General features: G+C 40.8%; 1 long non-coding RNA gene across 1 annotated transcript; it reads left to right on the top strand.

Moving 5' to 3' along the window:
- The first annotated feature begins 10074 nt into the window (after positions 1 to 10074).
- Positions 10075 to 14760, top strand: LOC132344247 (uncharacterized). Its single transcript, XR_009493433.1, has 3 exons — positions 10075 to 11273; positions 11407 to 11515; positions 14521 to 14760. It is a non-coding gene; the product is annotated as an uncharacterized lncRNA (long non-coding RNA).
- The last annotated feature ends 328 nt before the right edge of the window (positions 14761 to 15088 follow it).

Below are 15088 nucleotides of genomic sequence, written 5' to 3'. Positions count from 1 at the left end.
TCTCCAGCAGGTCAATAAGGCATGGTGGTCTTGTTGACAAAGATGCAGCTGGCTGTGGTAGCAGGGGAACAACATTTGCCCCTGGCAGCGACTCCAGCCCATCAGGCCAAGTGTGCATGCCACAGCTGCCAGCAGCAAAGCCGGAGGGACACCTGCCTGACCAGCAAAGGGAACCTTGCTAGAGGCACGGTCAGTGGGAACCGGCTGAAAGGACTGCCAAGGTGCTACGGTTGAATTGTGTCCCTGCAAAATTCCTACACTGAAGTCCTAACCCCCAGTGTCTCAGAATATGACCTTATTTGGAAATAAGTTTGTTTTAAGTATAGTTGATTATAGTTCTTGCTTCTTCTGTCCACCCTCTTTTTGATGGATAAGGGTAAGGGGCTTGTGCAATACTTGGGCCACTTGATACGAAGAGCCAACTCACCAGAAAAGACCCTGATGCTGGGAAAGACTGAGAGCAGGAGGAGAAGGGGGCGACAGAGGATGAGATGGTTGGATGGCATCAGTGACTCCATGGACATGAATTTGAGCTAACTCCGGGAGATAGTAAAGGACAGGGAAGCCTAGCATGCTGAGTACATGGGGTCACAAACAGTTGGGCACGACTTAGCAACTGAACAACAACACGTAGTTGATTAGACCTGGGATTTAAACACAGATTCTTTGACATCAACTACTTTGCTCCTTCCATTATTTCTAGTCGACTACCTTCATTCCCTGTCTTGACTTGAATATAAGTGTGTAAACCAGTCTTAGCTTCTCCTCCTAACCAAAAGGTCTTTGAGAAAAACAGATAAATCTGATTTTTCACTGCAGATACTTGATGAAATTTGATGGTGATTTGGCTGATGATACAGAAGGTTCTAAGAAAGCTGAGAGCCCAACAGAAAGGATTTTCTTGATATCTTAATTTCATTGCCATGTGAAAACTGCCTCCAAAGCCAATGTGAGGACTTCCCTGGCAATCCAGTGGTTAAGACTTCACCTTCCAATGCAGCAGGTGTGAGTTCAATCCCTAGTCGGGGAACTACAATCCCACATGCCTCGGGGCCAAACAAGTAAAACATAAAACAGAAGCAATATTGTAACAACTTCAATAAAGATTTTCTTTAATGATCCTCATTTTAAAAAATCTAAAAAAAAAAAAGCTACTGTGAATATCTAGTAAATGGGTGACATTTCAGAGTTTCAGGCCTCCATTAGGCCTCTGGACACATTGAGAAAAGCTCCAGTAGAAGGAGGAAGCAGAAGGGAAGTTTTTTGGTATAAGAGATTCTCACTAGTAGAAAATTATCTAGGTATTACCATTCATAGATAAATTATTTAACAGAAAAGTGTGATTCAGGCCCTATATTAGGCACCTATTACTTTGTAACAAGTTACCCTAAAAGTTAGCAGCCTAAAACTGTTTCAGTGGGTCAGGAACCAGGTCTGGGCTGGTTTGGCTGGGGGCCCTTGACTGAGAGCCTCTCACAGGCTGCAGTCAGGTTCTTAGCCAATGGTGTAGTCTCACCCCAAGGCTCAAATAAGGGAAGATTTGCTGCCAAGCTCACTCACATGGCTACTGGCAGTCCTTGAGCCCTCACTGCCTGCTGACAAAGATACCATTTCCATGTTCTGTGGGCTACTCCATACAGCTATGCACAACACGGCAGCTGGCTCCTCCCGGGATGAGAACGGAGAAAGAAGCAAATGAAAGCCATAGTCCTTTTAGAACCTAATCTCAACAGTGACAGCCCATCAGTTTTGCCACATTCTATTCATTAGAATCAAGTCTCTAGGTGCAATCCACATTCAAGAGGAGGGGAATGTATTAATACAGGGACCATTTTAGAGGCTGCATATGACAGACCCTAAGCTAAGTAATGTATATATATATATATATATATATAATCGCACTTGATCTTCCAAATTTTACTATGAGGTATGTATTGTCATCTTAACTTTACAATTAATTAAACTAGAACTCATAGAGATTAAGTAATTTATTTAAAGCCATATAGTTAATAAGTATGAAATAGAAATTTTTAAATCCAAGACTGATTTCAAATCAAGTGAGTCACAGGTAGCATAATCAACATATCCTATTCATCTAGAACATGTTCCGTTGTGCCTGCCTGTTATCCCAATTACTAATAGATCACACTTTCACCTCCACAAAGGTTCAGGTTTGGTTAATAAATTATGAAGCCATCCTACTTGTAGATATTCAAAGGAAGCTCATTTCAAAAGTCAGCTCCTCCTGGACCTTTGTCTGATCTTTCAGGTAGGGCCTTACATGGAACATGTGCTCAATCCTAATTAACTGAACTGAATCAAACTGATTTCGCAGTGCAACTGAACTTAAAACAGTAGAGATTTTAATTAACAAAATAAGTAACAGAGTCAGAGAGACAAAGGAAAGACGACAACTTTCATTCTTTCTACGAATATTCATTGAACACTTACATTGAACTGGATGTCATGCAGATGTCAATCCACGTTTCTTCCCTCAAGGGCAAGAATCGAGCAGGAACCTGGGATTCTATAATATAGGTGACCTATGCAGTGATAATGTGAATGATTTTATACTTTCATACCTTCACCTCTGTCTGTCTAGAATTCTGTCACTCCAGCTCCTAATTATCTTTTCTTTCAGGTGGCAAGTAAATATTTATTGGATAAGTGAGTGAACTCTGATAATTCTCACATCCCCAAAATTACTCTACTTAGTTAAAAATCTAAGAATACCATCCTGTTGTCAATTTGGATGGAAACTGATCTTAAACTAACTCAACTGTAATCATCTCAACTGGCATGTTAGAAGAGTTTTCTTTGTTTAATTTTACTGGAGTATAACTGATTTACAATGTTGCTGCTGCTGCTGCTGCGTCACTGCAGTCTTGTCCAGCTCTGTGCAACCCCATGGACTGCAGCCCACGAGGTTCCCCCGTCCCTGGGTTCTCCAGGCAAGAACACTGGAGAGGGTTGCCATTTCCTTCTCCAATGCATGAAAAGTGAAAAGTGAAAAGTGAAGTCGCTCAGTCGTGTCTGACTCTTAGCGATCCCATGGACTGCAGCCTACCAGGCTCCTCCATCCATGGGATTTTCCAGGTGAGAGTACTGGAGTGGGATGCCATTACAATGTTGAGTTAGTTTCAAACTTATTTGAAGTATGGTCTCCCAGGAGTCTTCCACGACCCCCTTCCCCAACCCTCCAGTAGAAACAAAGGAAGAGTCATCCCTCCCTTTGTTTCCCATCATATCTCATCCTAATCTCTATTATGTTTATTATTAAAATCATACTGCAAGGACTGCCTATTATAGTATCTCCCCTATTCCCTGGACTTTAAGCTCCTAATTGCAAGGATTATGCCAGAATATAGTATGTGCTCAAGAAATTTCTGTGTTGAATTGAACTAAGTAGGAGGCTAAACATTTACCACTATCATCATCACCCAGTAGAGACTGACTTACGCATCCAGGGCAGAATCTGCTAAAGTGCCCCTTTTTTCTCCAAATTTAAAACTATACAGACAATGTTTGACCTAGAGCTTTTATCCTATAAGTCAATTCTAATTAGCTGGAAGTGGCTATTTGTAGTACTTTTAAATTTTATTTATTTTTTAATTGAAGGATAATTGCTTTACAGAATTTTGTTGTTTTCTGTTAAACATCATGTAGTACTTTTTGAGAAAGATTCTGGGGCTAGATCCAGATTCAGTAAGAAACAAGGTCATAGTTAATCAGCTTTGTCTGAGAAAGGAGAAACAGGAGAAACAGGAGCCCCTGTGCTTCTAGCTTCAATTACTGACCTCCAGTTACTTCTCTTACAATAGCACAGCAGGATCCATTTCCACCAACACACACACATGCATGTATATATATACACGGGGTGGCAGGGGGAGAGAAGGGAGCTGCTTTCCTGGCATCCTCAGGTCAAAACTCTCAGAAATGTTATAAACAGCACTGAGAAGCCCTAACCACAATGAGGGAAGGGGGTTTTGTCAGTCTCATTCATTGCTGTATCTCTGGCTGCTGCACAGCTAGATCAGCGTTCTAGATAAAGTTCTCAATAAACATTTGTCAAACGAAAGAATATAACTGAAATTACACTGTTAATTTCGGATCCATTATTACTGATATGGAATTCATATCTCCTCTGTAAACCTAAGCAGCATTTCTTTTATACCAAGTCCAGGAGCAAAAATAGTCAGTGCTTACCAAAAAAAAAAAAAATTGTGTAGAGGTTTGAGAGATGCTTTTGTGTCTTTGCACATGGTTTTTTGCTTGTTTGGAATGTCCTTTCTCCATTTTCACAAAGAAAACTCCTACACACCCTATGAGGCCCAGCTTGAGTTCACCCCTGTATGAAACCTTCCCAGATTCTCTCAAGCAGAGTCCGTACTAACTTTTCCATGTTCCCATAGCATTCTGTTGACTTGTATACTTCATAAGGAGCCCACATCTCCAACTCTAGTCAGATAAAATCTTTTTAAAGGAAGGCAATTCTTTAAAATGATTCTCCTTTTTCCTTTCAATACAAAATGCATTAGATGCATTCCTGAACATGATTAGGAAAAAAAGAAAACCAACTAAAAGCTTTTACAAAATGCCTTTTTATCACTGCGTGACAGAGAATAAAATCAGTTCTTGTTATTCCTTAGACAGCTCTTTTTTGCCTCCTGGGTTCTATAGCTTTCAGTTCTTCCTATTGTGATAAACCATGACACAGCATGTGACTCACAAAAGAAAATTACTTTTTCAAAGAAGGCACTGAAGCTGCCCTTGTGAAGGTGATGCCTTCAGCTTATGAAGGGCAGTTTGCTGAGGGCAAAGTCATAAGGCAATCTTCCCAAGCATCCTGGGTACCATCTATCACCTCTGTGTTCAGACCATGCATAAAAAACTGCATTACAACTTATGGGCTGGAGAGACAGCATCTGACCAAACCCCTCCTTATGACAAGGCAACAGAAAAGGAAATGGCTGCAGTCTGATTAAAGCCAGCCCACTGAGTAAGTTCTAAAATTCCCCTAAGAAGGCATGACCCTGTAGCTGTCCAAAAGAAGAATGAGAATGGCTGACTTACTCAAAAATACTGTATGTCTCAATTTCTCAAATGGTTCAATTTCTTCTTCACTATTGTGTTGACATATCCATCTCCCTAAAGTGCATAAGGCATTGTCTTTATGATCAGAATTTTTCTTTGTTTCAGTTTCATCCAGATGGAGCTGCTCAAACCTTAAAAACCTGCAGAAGGCCTCTCCCATCATCCTCTTGTTCCTCTCCTTTCATGCCAGAAACTTCGGCCACAAAACATGCTAGACCTTAAAGCAGTCCAAAAAGAACGGGACTTGGAAAACTCAGGTCTCAACCAGACTGGCATCAGTAGGAGAAGGGCCTAATTTCATGGGACAGGACACAGCAGCAGGAGTCTATGGTTATTCATGATTTTCATTGTCTCTATTCATCTAGTTATGTCTGGGTTGAAGTTGCACTGTATACTGATGAGTGGATCTAAGCCCCAGGTCAAGGAACTTCATAGAAAATAACTATCCCTAAAAAAGAAACTTTCATGATATAGTCAGTCCTAAAGCCTGATTGTATATACAGACACAGGAAGTTTAGAAAAAGGTAAATTGTATATACAGACACAGGGAGTTTATGAAAAAGTAAATGGCCAATAGATATGCCTATTTGCAAGTCTTATTCCAAGCACAACATATAAAAGATGAGGACAAGACCACACCCAAACTCCACTTGTGTTTGGTGAGGGAGAGTTAAGCACACCACCAACCTTGGCACTCACCACCACACATCCAAAATGTGCTAAGCCTAGAGGCTTAATATCTTTAGCACGCATATCCCAGCTGTCCTAGTGGAGTAAGAGCCTGGCCTCCTGAGCCCTTGTTTCCACCTCAGGCCTCTCTGGCAAGAAAAGCCATGAACCCCACCAGCTGAGACTGTCAAACTGTATCACAAATGGATTTCAGTGGGTATGTCTCAGGCTCTTCTGTGATGGTCAGTCTCATGTGTCAGTCTGACTGGACTGAGGAAAGCCAAGATACCTGATAAAACATTATTTGGGGGTGTGTCTGTGATGGTGTTTCTGGAAGAGATTAGCATTTGGTTCAAGAGACTGAGAAAAGGGACCCTCCATCACCAAAAATGGATGGATATCAGTCTATCCTTTGAGGGTCTGAATGGAACCAAAAGGCAAAAGAAGAGCAAATTCTCTCTTTCCTTGAGCTGGGACATCTATCTGTTCCTGCCTTTCAACTTCAGAGCTCCTGATTCTCAGGCCTTTAGATTAAAACTGAAAACAATAGGCTTTTCTGGTTTCCCAGATTTCAGACAGCAGATTGTGGGACTTCTCGGCTTCCATGCTAATGAGAGCCAATTCCTATAATAAATCTCTTTCTCTCTGGAGAAACCTGACTAACAAACCTTCAAGTATGTACGGAATACCTACCAGGTAGCAGATACTCAGATGAGCCCTCAAGTTACAAAGAGGCAATGCTTTCTTCAAAGTGTTCACAGCTTAGTTGAAAACACAGGGAACAAAGAAATAACCATCCTAGAGTCTGATGAAGGCAATATGAAGATATGAAGAATATGATGGCTCTGTATCAAAGAGATCCCTAAACCATCTGAGAGAGTTTTAGGAAGTCTACATGATTGAAGTAGTTCAAGAATTCTTTTATTTAAATTGAATATTTTATTTGAACACTGACTGAATATTAAACAGTGAGTAGGAGTTTTTAAGAGAAGCGTGGGGGTGGGTATGCTACACAGAGAAAGAGAATGGCATAAGTAGAAGCCAAGGCAATAATATTACTCATCCATAAAAAAGAACAAATTGCCATTTGTGCAGACATGGAGATAGTCATACAGAGAGAAGTAAGTCAGAAAAATCAATATCATGTTTTAGTGCATACATGCTGCCAGTCACCATCTGCAGTGATTTTGGAGCCCCCAAAAAAGTCTTTCACTGTTTCCATTGTTTCCCCATCTATTTGCCATGAAGTGATGGGGTCAGATGCCATGATCCTAGTTTTCTGAATGTTGAGTTTCAAGCCAATTTTTTCACTCTCCTCTTTCACTTTCATCAAGAGGCTCTTTAATTCTTTGCTTTCTGCCATAAGGATGGTGTCATCTGTGTATCTGAGGTTACTAATATTTCTCTTGGCACTCTTGATTCCAGCTTGTGCTTCTTCCAGCCCAGCATTTCTCATGATGTACTCTGCATATAAGTTAAATAAGCAGGGTGACAATATACAGCCTTGACATACTCCTTTTCCCATTTGGAACCAGTCTGTTGTTCCATGTCCAGTTCTAACTATACAGATTTCTCAGGAGGCAGGTAAGGTGGTCTGGTATTTCCATCTGTTTAAGAATTTTCCACAGTTTGTTGTGATCTACACAGTCAAAGGCTTTGTCATAGTCAATAAAGCAGAATTACATGTTTTTCTGGAACTGTCTTGCTTTTTCAATGATCCAGCAGATGTTGGCAATTTGATCTCTGGTTCCTCTGCCTTTTCTAAATCCAGCTTGAAAATCTGGAAGTTCTCGGTTCACATATTGTTGAAGCCTGGCTTGGAGAATTTTGAGTATTACTTTGCTAGCGTGTGAGACGAGTGCAATTGTGTGGTTGTTTGAACATTCTTTGGCATTGCCTTTCCTTGGGATTGGAATGAAACCTGACCTTTTCCAGTCCTTTGGCCACTGGTGAGTTTTCCAAATTTGCTGGCATATTGAGTGCAGCACTTTCACAGCATCATCTTTTAGGATTTGAAATAGCTCAACTGGAATTCCATCACCTCCACTAGCTTTGTTCATGGTGGTGCTTCCTAAGGCCCACGTGACTTCACATTCCAGGATGTCTGACTCTAGGTGAGTGATCACACCATCATGGTGTGATGGACTTAAATGGACTGGAATGGACTAAAATGGACTGGAATGGGCAAATTTAACTCAGATGATCATTATATCTTCTACTGTCAGCAAGAATCCCTCAGAAGAAATGGAGTAGCCATCATAGTCAACAAGAGTCTGAAATGCAGTACTTGGGTGCAGTCTCAAAAACGACAGAATGATCTCTGTTTTCAAGACAAACCGTTCAATATCACAGTAATCCAAGTCTATGCCCCAACCACTAACTCCAAAGAAGCTGAAGTTGAACGGTTCTATGAAGACCTGCAAGACCTTCTAGAACTAACACCCAAAAAAGATGTCCTTTTCATTATAGGGGACTGGAATACAAAAGTAGGAAGCCAAGAGATACCTGGAGTAACAGGGAAATTTGGCCTTGGAGTATAAAATGATGCAGGGCAAAGGCTAATAGAGTTTTGCCAAGAAAACACACTGATCATAGCAAACACCCTCTTCCATCAACACAAAAGACGACTCTACACATGGACATCACCAGATGGTCAATACCGAAATCAGATTGATTATATTCTTTGCAGCCAAAGATGGAGAAGCTCTATACAGTCAGCAAAAACAAGACTGGGAGCTGACTGTGGCTCAGATCATGAACTCCTGATTGCCAAATTCAGACTTAAATTGAAGAAAGTAGGGAAAATCACTAGACCATTCAGGTATGACCTAAATCAAATCCCTTATGATTATACAGTGGAAGTGACAAAGAGATTAAAGGGATTAGATCTTATAGACAGAGTGCCTGAAGAACTATGGAGAGAGGTTCATGATATTGTACAGGAGGCAGTAATCAAGACCATCCCCAAGAAATGCAAAAAAGCAAAATGGCTGTCTGAGGAGGCCTTAGAAATAGCTGTAAAAAGAAGAAAAGCAAAAAGCAAAGGAGAAAAGGAAAGATATACCCATTTGAATGCAGAGTTCCAGAGAATAGCAAGGAGAGATAAGAAAGCCTTCCTCAATGATCAATGCGAAGAAATAGAGGAAAACAATAGAATGGGAAAGACTAGAGATCTCGTCAAGAAAATTAGAGATACCAAGGGAACTTTTCATGCAAAGATGGGCTCGATAAAGGACAGAAATGGTATGGACCTTACAGAAGCAGAAGATATTAAGAAGAGGTGGCAAGAAAACACAGAACTATACAAAAAAGATCTTCACAACCCAGATAACCATGATGGTGTGATCACTCACTATCTTGTTATGTTGAATAAAAACATAAAGTGAGATTATCTTTCCCTACAGTTTCATCCATAGGTCATCTGTGCTTCCTACAGCAGGGCATCAATAACTTGCAGTATATAGGAACTGACTGAATGAAAAGTTATATTTAATTGGGAAATCAATGACTAGGAAGAGGGCATTAAGGTCACAGAGACTGTATCATCCTGACCAATCTCACTCTCTTGCCCTTTCTCTGGGCCTTCCATCATCATATCACAGCTGCCAATTTCTCCAGCAGTCTTAATTACGGGCACAGTCATTTGTCTTCAAATATCACAGCTCTGTGAAATCTATGCATCGATAAATACAGCTCAAAAGCTGTTTTCCACACTGCTGGAGAGTTAATTGCTTCTGTGGTTAAATCAAATGTGGTCATTCTTTACCTTTGAGGGGGACTTTCAAGGTCTCCGAGTGACTGCAGGCTTCCTGTAAAGTCAGAACAAAGAACATCTCATTTTAGGACTTGAGGTTGTGCCTCAAAAGTATCTACACTTTCAGATTAGCTCCCCATGGCCAAAGAGTAGCCAAGCAGGCTTCCAGGGTTAAACAGAGTCAGATAATCAATTCTGTGTTTTGAAATAAACATCTTCTTTGTGCCAACCACCATTTCTTTACTCACTTCCCCTTTCAGAAAGCATTTATGGGGTATGAGAAGTATGTCATACATTTGGAGGGGAAATAGAGTAAAATAAGAAATGGCATTTACCCTTAAAATTAATGGAGAAGACAAATACATTTGAACCAGTACTAATGAGGTGGATGAAACTGAAGCCTATTTTACAGAGTGAAGTAAGCCAGAAAGAAAAACACCAATACAGTATACTAACCCATATATATGGAATTTAGAAAGATGGTAACAATAACCCTGTATACGAGACAACAAAAGAGACACTGATGTATAGAACAGTCTTTTGGACTCTGTGGGAGAGGGAGAGGGTGGAATGATACAGGAGAATGGCATTGAAATACGTATAATATCATATATGAAACGAGTTGCCAGTCCAGGTTCGATGCACGATACTGGATGCTTGGGGCTTGTGCACTGGGACGACCCAGAGGGATGGTATAGGGAGGGAGGAGGGAGGAGGGTTCAGGATGGGGAACACAGGTATACCTGTGGCGGATTCGTTTCGATATTTGGCAAAACCAATACAATATTGTAAAGTTTAAAAATAAAATAAAATTTAAAAAAATTCAAAGCAAGCATAAGGGCACTATGACAAAATGTTCATCAGTATATAGGATCTCAAAGAATGAAGGACTAATTCAACTACAAGATGGGCATCAGAAGAAGTACCATAGAGGAGGTGAACCTACACTGAATCTCAAGATGAATATGTATCCAGCTGTCAGGAATGGGACTTAAATAAGAAAAAGCTCATTCATACACATGTAGCAGAAAAAATGAAGGCACAGAATATGTTGAACATATATGATCAGTCTAGGGACTGTAAGTCATTTGGTATGAATCGTACATGGGGTAGGAATATAGGAAGAAGGAGAAGGGAGCCTGGAGAGGTAAGAAAGAGATCATAGAGCATCTTCTATAGTTTAAGAAAGTTTAAGGTCATTGATGAACTGTAGGCAGGAAAATTACATAGTCAAATATATTTTAGAGAAATCATCCTAACTGCCAGCATGGATTATGAGTTAGAGTGGGGAGAGGAAGGAAGTCAATTAGGGAGCTGCTGCTGCTAAGTCGATTCAGTCGTGTCCGACTCTGTGCGACCCCATAGACGGTAGCCCACCAGACTCCCCCATCCCTGGGATTCTCCAGGCAAGAGTACTGGAGTGGGAATTAGGGAGCAGTTGCACTAACTTAGGAAAGAAATCATGAGAACTAAACACTGGTAGAAGCAGTAAGGATATAGATGAGTGGTCAAGCACTAATGAGGATGATGATTACAAAGACATGGCTGCCAGCAGGTAGACAGTTCTTGGTCACTTCTCTCCAACAGAGGAGTACAGGCTTGGAAATCAGTAAGATGGAGGCTAACTCGAGCAAAAAGTGGTGAGAGAAGATGTTGGAAAAGACCCTGATGCCGGGGAAGATTGAAGGGAGGAGAAGGGGACAACAGAGGATGAGATGGTTCGATGGCATCACCGACCTAATGGACATGAGTTTGAGTAAGCTCCGGGAGTTGGTGATGGACAGGGAGGCCTGGCGTGCTGCAATCCATGGGGTTGCAAAGAGTCAGACATGACTGAACGATTGATCTGAACTGAACTGAAATGCATCTTATTTTTATTGGATATCCAGATTATGTCAGGATCCATGATACGTCATGCCTCATCCTGTGCAGAGACGAACTAGACCAGATCTCAGCCTCCAAGCACAGCAGAGACACATGGGCTGAATGGCTGAACAGGTACCAGATGACCAGAAGGTTAAGGATGATTCTCCCACTTCCCTGGTATATTTCATTTGTCTATTGTGGGTTTTGGGAGAAGGCAATGGCACCCCACTCCAGTACTGTTGCCTGGAAAATCCCATGGATGGAGAAGCCTGGTAGGCTGCAGTCCATTGGGTCGCTAAGAGTCAGACACGACTGAGCGACTTCACTTTCACTTTCCACTTTCATGCATTGGAGAAGGAAATGGCAACCCACTCCAGTGTCCTTTCCTGCAGAATCCCATGGACGGAGAAGCCTGGTAGGCTGCAGTCCATGGGGTCGCACAGAGTCGGACACGACTGAAGCGACTTAGCAGCAGCAGCAGCATTGTGGGGTTTTTCCATTTCTCCCCATTCTCAACTAGAATGTTAAAGCTATGAGGGCAAAACTTTTTTTGCCACCTACAACAGTATTTAGCATACAAGAGGTGCTAATTATGTATTTACTGAATTGAAAAATTAATTTATTCTGATGAGAACCTATGCGCTCTCTCACTTTACAGATTCATATACTTAAATCTGGTAATTCTAAGTTATAGTTTCTTCCAATCGCCTCCACCCTGTTATCTCGATCTGTTACTTTTATTATGTTGGAATCTCTGGATTTTGTGTCTCAATTTCTTCATTTTCTATCTCTTTGCTTCTTGTGTATATTCTAGATAATTTTCTCAGAACTATCTTCAGCATCATCATTTCGTCCCCTCACCTTTCAACTGAATGCTTTATTTTAATGACCTTTTCTTCATTTCTAGACTTTCACTTTGGTTCTGCCGCAGATATCCCTGTGATTTTTTCAAATTACCTGATTTGTGCCTTCATTTCTATTTTTCTCTGACCTTTTGTCCCTCTGATCATTTTAAATTTATTTAAACTTCTGTTTTAGATAGTTTTATTATCTCTATATCTTGAGGTGATATTTACTTCATCTGTTAATGTTTGTTTCACCTGCTGAATTCTCCCCTGGCAATTTATTCCTTCATCTGATTTTTTAATATTTGATTGCATACTCATCTTCAGCAGCACTGTGGGAGTCTCGGTGCTCTGGAAATGTCCCTGTAGGAGTGTTAAATCTATCTCTGTTAGTCTCCACAGTCTTCACCGGTTCTAAACCAGTTTTGAAGTTACCTTTTTGCTTTAGTGTTCACAGTACTGCGGTACTGCTCTGAATCATACCCCACAGCTGTGCGTGGTGTACATGGGGGTTCTGATTTCTCATCGGTGATCTGTTTACCAGGCACAGCCCCAGGAGGACTGCAAACTTCCTGCTGCCTTCCAAAAAGACAGACCAGGTTTTTCTGGTCCTTATCTCAGGAACAGACAGATATTCATGGCTCCTGCCTTTAGGCAGTTGGTTCATCTACCGCCAGTATCCTCCTGATACCAATATCAGAGAGTGCTAATCTCCAATCTCCAGACTTTAAATTCTACACATTACAGTAACCATATAGTTTTTTTTTTACTTTACTTTACTGCTCTAACTTTGAGCTTCCTCTTTGTTTTGGCACTTGCCCATTTTTTGTTCTTGGTTTATTCTTCAGCGATGCATGCAAAAATTCTTTGGTATAATTTTATCCAACATTTTCAAAAATTTGAAGTAGGAAGAACAGTCATCTATTTCATCTCAATTTGCCATATTCATGACTCCATAACCCTGAAACCAACAACTGTAGCTTTGATCTTAGCTGTGCAAGTTGCAAAACCTTATATGCATTCTCCTTAGTTGAATCTTTTACTGTATAATGTGGGGTGATGTATTCATTTCTGGACAAAAAGTTTAAGGGGAAAATTGACAATATGATGCTCTTCTGGAAAAGATGGAACATGATGAGCAATCTGGAAACTAGGCCATGATAGAAACACTTGACCAATGAAAGTCTGCTTCACCTGAAGCAGATTTGGGGGTACCTAGCATTGTCATCACATATTTAAAGAGCTGTATATAGAAATAGAATGAGTTTTTTCTAGGGTAGTTTCAGAGAACAGACCCCAGACTGTGCTGCAGAGAGCTAGGACTCCGGTGAGCAAACCCTGACACTGATTCATCACATAACAACCTTGGACAAATCACTTTCCTCTTTAAGGACTCTAGAGTACTCATCTGTAAAATGAGGAGGTTGAATCACATGAGTGCCTGGTTCCTTCAGCTATAACAGACTGTGGTTCATTTCTCACCAAAGGTAGTGAGCAAGGTTTTTCCAGCAATGAATCAGTGGGCACACTTGATAAATGATCTCGACTTCCTTCGCTTCATCCTCACTCAAGATAATATATTGCTTTTTTTTTTTTTTTTTTTTGCTCCATCAAAACTACAGACCTCAGGCTAAGTCTCCATAACCCCCTTTCAGGCCAGAAATTGTAGGTTAGGAATGCCTGAAAAGCATAATGGGATGAGGAAAAGATTGTGGATTTCAGTGTCATACAGACCTGAGTACCAAGCCAAAGTTTCACCTTATCGGCTCTGTATCCTTGAGAACCGTTTCACTTCTCTGAATAACAATTTCCTCTTCCATAAAATGAAATAATATACACCTTAATGGTTTTATGGTTATTAAAATTTTTTAAACCAATCTAAAGGTGTCTGACACGTGGTAGGCATTCAAAACATGTTAGCAAAATCGAAAATCAAAACCAAATGCTCTGTATTGACAAGGGAAGGAATGGTGCATGACAACAGGATATATTTTAATCCTTCCAACATGTTACACCACCATGCCTTCACACTGCAAGATATCTTCTATCCTCATCATAATTTGCATGCATTCCAAATTCTAGTGATTAATTATTTTCATACAAGGTACAGTTATCTGAATTACTCCAACACCTTGGGCATTTCTAGAAAATTATCTTTCCCTTGAATTGTTAAGCCATAGGTAATCAAATCCCAGTCTCATAAATATTTGATTTAGCAAAAAACAATTGCTTTCCCTCTTGGTAACCAATGTTTCTTCCTACTTATCTCTGGCTTCCTTCGTTATCTCGTAGCACGGAGGGATTCCAGCTTCTGGTATTTCCACTCTCACATCAGAGCTGTACTTTATGAGCTGACATCTATGCATCTATCTCCTGACATCTGAGGGGATCTTAACTATGAAAACAACACAACTGGATTCATTAAAAGTTTCGGACTTGTACCAACTCCATGAAAACTTCCTCTATTTTCCTGATGAGATTTCTTTCCTGGGCTCCTTTGTCTTGAGGGTTTCAGTCTGGTAAAGTTGATCTTGTCTATGAAAAAAAGGAAATTAAAATCATCTACACTCCCTGTGTATAAAAACATGACTATAACTAAATTATGAGGGGTGGAATGAAAATGTTGAAGAGAAACCAACTGAGCTCATAGAGTGTGTGGGCAGGCATGAACAGTCACTCAGTAGCGTCCGACTCTTTGCAGCTCCACAGACTGTGGCCTGCCAGTTTCCTCTGTCCATGGGGTCATCCTGGCAAGATAACTGGAGTGGGTTGCCATTTCCTCTTCCAGGGGGCCTTCCCAACTCAGGGATAAAACTCGAAGCTCCTGCAGCTCCCCATGCTCCCACATTGGCAGGCAGAT

The sequence above is a fragment of the Bos taurus genome, chromosome 29, assembly GCF_002263795.3.
Source record: "Bos taurus isolate L1 Dominette 01449 registration number 42190680 breed Hereford chromosome 29, ARS-UCD2.0, whole genome shotgun sequence".
Taxonomy (NCBI): Eukaryota; Metazoa; Chordata; class Mammalia; order Artiodactyla; family Bovidae; genus Bos; species Bos taurus.
Note: the sequence above shows the minus strand (reverse complement) of the source record. Positions and strands in the feature narration are given on the sequence as shown.